Raw genomic sequence first — 4,783 nt, 5'->3', positions numbered from 1 at the left:
ATGCAGTTGGCAATGCGAATGGCAATTGATGAAAAGGGGGAATGGAAGTTTTGGGAGTGGGAATGAAGGGAATCTATCTCTTTCACTTGGTGCAATGGAGTACTTCTATTAATGGGAGACACAGCCTTACCCTAAAACACAGAATAAGATATAACTATCGAACAGGGGTATTCTATGATTGGCTGACGTGTATGCTTGTGGACTAATTATGGGACGCCCTTTGACCTTTACACAGCTCCGGAGGCAGGAGGCGCAGAATAACAATAATAATAATAATAAAGCACACAATCAAAAAAAAATACAGTCCTCATATCCGCAACACTGCACCCTCCTCCTCTTAGGCACGTCCCGGGCCTACAATTTTTATTTAGTGTGACACGTAGGTGTAGTTCCCTCTACTTTTAAACTGACCCTGAGTGCGACAGTTTTTAAAACATAAATAAATGTGTCCCGCTGCTCCATTGCACCCTGCCTAACAGACTTACGCCCACAGTTAACCGAATTGCGGAATGGTCTTCAAACTATACATTGACGGTGGGGAGCATTATTTACAATGACTCTACTTTATTTACAAGACTAACCCAGGACCTGTGATTGTTCTTTCTGGGGGGAGACAGTCTGCTCTGCATCAATGCACCATGAAAGCACCCAAAAAACGCACCAAAGCACCCTCAAGCACCAATCGGTGCAGTCACCACAGTTCAACAATAAAAATAAATCAACAACCCCTAACCCTGCAGGTGATCTCTTGCTCTTCGGCTCCCTCTGCTGGCTATTATTATGTCTTCCAGTTGTTGTCATTCTCTCTCATTTTCTTACTGGCGGCCTATTTGCAATAAAGTGTGCCCAACGTGTCCATTTTATTTTCTTTATTTATGGCCCACAGGGCCGACTACGTGTGGTTCACCTGTGGGGCATCGGTGCCCTGTGGCCAAGGTCCGCCAGCAAGATTTCGGGCCCTCATGGCCGGTTCCAGCAGAGGGGCCATGCCCCAACCCATGGGGTCCATAAGTGGTGCTCGGCCACAGGCATGTGGTCCATAATGTGGTGCATCGATGCAGACAGCTGGTTCTGAGAGTGCCGGGCGCACAATGGCCGACTCACGCACGCTCCCCTCGGCGCCCAATGGCGCACAGGTCATGTGGGAGACAAAAGAGACAAATGAGCGAGGGGTAAGGTCACAAGGGTACACATCAATAAGGCAATGCAAGGCGAAATGCGTACGGAGAGCAAAGTGAGAAAGCTCGTCCCTACCGTACGTCACCCCCCTGTCACCTACACTACCCTTGCCCTTACCCCATATGTACAAAATCTACACATTACCAATCCGTCGCTACTGTCACGTCTCCCCATATTTCCTCTATACCAAATTCGTCACCACAATCCCTCTAACCAAAATTTGCCATCACCCAATTCATCATCAATCCTCATAAGGAGGAAGAGATGGAACATCAAGCACAATGTCACACCCACATCATGATGCGTCTCACATTCCAAACATTTGCACAGTAAAAAATAATCAAAACATGGCATGGTGTGGAGTACCTGTCACCTCAGGTGAGTGGATGCAGATGGTGCGAGGAGACTTCCTAATCCTAACTATCCTCTAAATGACATTAACACACTTTACACTACCCGGGGTCTCTCCCTGCCAATCCATTGGCCAACTTACACTATGGGTTCTAAAAACCAAATTCCCATTGACCAAACTGTGGTGCTTCTCAATTTGGGGTCTCACTCCCCTGATTCATCTCCCGGTGCCCTTGCACAATTTCTGGGCTGTGACGTGTAGCTCTCCCAGCAGGTCTACCCACCTGCACACCTCCACCACTGCAGTTGCCACCCGAGCTTACCTAGCTCCTCACCCTAACCTATCTAACTGGGGAAGGCCCCTCCTGGCTCTGTCACCCCTTGGTGCCCTCTGGCACTGGGCTACCTGGGTCCGTCCTCCGGATCCTCGGGCCCCATCCACAACTACCGGCTTCCAGAGCCCACCTGCGGCCTCACCTGGCCGACATCCTCACAGTGGTGGAGTGCCCAAACCAACTACACACACTAACAGGCTACACGCCCAGCCATTTCCACAACACTAATGCACCCATCCAAATACCATTCTTTCACCTCGCACCACAGATGCCAATATCCAACCACAATTTACCTATACCCTCTACCTAACACTTACACTACCCGCCCCGGGTATTCGTGATGGGGGTCCACTCTTCCCCCATTCACACCTTCGCACCATCCACTCCACTCCATTATTTCCACCATACTCACTCCACGATCATCCATTCCAATACCCCATATACTCCACACTCCATGTATTCCACACAACCATTTATTCCATTCACCTGTTGGTGCACACCTGTGCAATCATACCTGGTGCCACCTGCACCCTCCTTCTCCCTGGACCATTTGGTCAATACCACACGCAATCACCACTACTCCCTCCTACACTGCTCCACACACCTGTTCAGTTGCACACCTGTTCAGTTGCACACCTGTGCAATCACACCTGTTCAATCACACCTATTCAATCCTCACACACTGCTCACTACACTTGAATACACCTTCAACACTCACACGGCATCATCTGAACTACCTGTTGCCCTGCTAACTTAGTGCTCCCCGTCTTCCCTTTAAACTAAGCACATACCACATCATTATAATCCACTCTAACCTACCTGCGTCCCCACTACAGGTGTCATTGTCACTAACTAATCTTAACGTTACCTAATGTCATCTTCTAGGGCCCTACACACAATATCCTAACCCACCCGGGCTAGTTTTCACTGCCATCAACCCCATACTCTAGTGCTCCTTTGCCCCCCCCCCCTGTGAGGGATGGTGGATTGCCCATCCCACCACATCAGGGAGGTCCCACTATCAATTTTGCTCACCAAATTTCAGCCAATCAAAAATTTTGCCAATCATCTGCCAATCACTGTACCATTACCAATCATCAAATTTTGTCTTTTTCTAATTTTGGGTCCAAAACACTAACCTCATCACCCGTCTACTTATTAGATCCTCTCGGTGCGCCAATTCACGTCTACAGCCCGGCTTCGTACAGCCGAGCAATGAACGCGGGTTCTTTGGTGCCGGCGGCTGGATGTGTCCGGCACTCGGTGCAGGGACGGGGGCTTACCCGTGCCGAGATCCCACGCACCACCTCGGCGCGGAGCCATCCAATTGCCCGATCTCGACCTGCCGGAACGTCTCAATAAAAAGTGGTCGCCATGACGACCCTTCCTATCGGGCTGCCCGCTCCGCCTAGTGGAGCACGGACGCGGCCGTTCCAAGCGAGGCCCAGCGTGGATCGCGTACGGCGGTCCTTTCGAACCCGCCGTGGCTCGGATCCCCGCTGGTTCTCGCGGCACGCGAAGCCCGGCACGCACCGAGGGCCCGATTCGGCTATAAGTCGCTCTAACCGCTAACCCGGTTACCGTCGATGCCTCACCTGCATGCTTACACGCATACGCTACCCCTTTCTTGCTCATACATCCAGCTGTTCCCATGCTCCTCGTCGTACCTTCTCTTCCACACCTCGGTACACTCATTCCGCTCACAGACTTGGTCACACACCTGACCACCGAACACCTTTGCATGCATTCGTCGCTCGCACACCTCACCAACACACCTCTTCACGCCCCCTCCTCGGTCACCTCCTCTGTGACAATCACAGGTGTGCTCTCACTCGCACACCCAACCACGTGCCTCACGACCAACTCAAGTGTGCATTCCCACACACGCTCTACCATTCCAGGTGTGCATCCTTCCATGCCAGGTGTACATCCTCGCTCACCTGTCACAACTAACTCACGCTCCGTGCCACTCTCACTACTCTCACCTCCACTCTTGACAACGCACTCACCCTTACTCTCGACAGCGCACTCTTTTCTCATGCCCCTGTCCGTTACACACCTTTCTCGCGCACACTCTTGCGCACATTCTCCCGTTACTTCCTCTGTAACACTCACCACAGGCGTGCATTCTCCCTTACTCTTGACAGCGCACTCTTTCCCCATGCACCTGTCCGTTACACACCTTTCTCGCACATCCTCTTGCGCACACTCTTTCGTTACTTCCTCCGTAACACTCCTCACTACGCGCTTCCATGTGCTCCCTCGCACACGCGCTACGACCGACTCACTCTCGACAGCACACTCATTCCTCGGCGCGCACTTTTTCCTCACACACCCCATGGTCGGACATTCTCGCACACCTCTTTTTTCGCACACCAGACCTGTCGCACACTTCACCAACGGCCTCTCACGAACACCCGGGTCCACATCAACCCCCAAGCCGACTGAAGCTCCCCTCACATCATGTACATTTCCGAATATATCGCCACTCACCTTGACACCTCTTCGTCGCACCTCCTCTGCCACTTGCAAACTCTTTATTTGGTTAGTGAGCATTTAATTATGAGTTGAGCACCGACCTTGTACATATTCCATCACCTCCTCCTGGATTTCTCTTTTAGTTTCTGTCCGTCTCTTCTTAATTTCACTCACCTCTTCTTCCACTTCCTCTAATTTTTGCTTCACCTCTTTTATTTCCCGGTGCGTCTCCTCAAGTTCGTCCTCTAAGGCTACCGTGACCGTCTCTATGTGCATCCTCACCTGCCGGTCCTTTGTCTCCATTACCTCTGTCACCTCGTCCAACCTCATTGTCAGTCCCTCACGTACCATCTGACATTGCCTCTGTGTCGCTATCAAGTCATTTTTAATTTCTTTTTGTGTCGCCTTTAACCCTCCTAGTACTGCAGTGTTCCTTTGAA

The sequence above is a fragment of the Myxine glutinosa genome, unplaced genomic scaffold (genome assembly GCF_964187855.1).
Source record: "Myxine glutinosa unplaced genomic scaffold, kmMyxGlut1.1 SCAFFOLD_2800, whole genome shotgun sequence".
NCBI classification, from domain to species: domain Eukaryota; kingdom Metazoa; phylum Chordata; class Myxini; order Myxiniformes; family Myxinidae; genus Myxine; species Myxine glutinosa.
Note: the sequence above shows the minus strand (reverse complement) of the source record.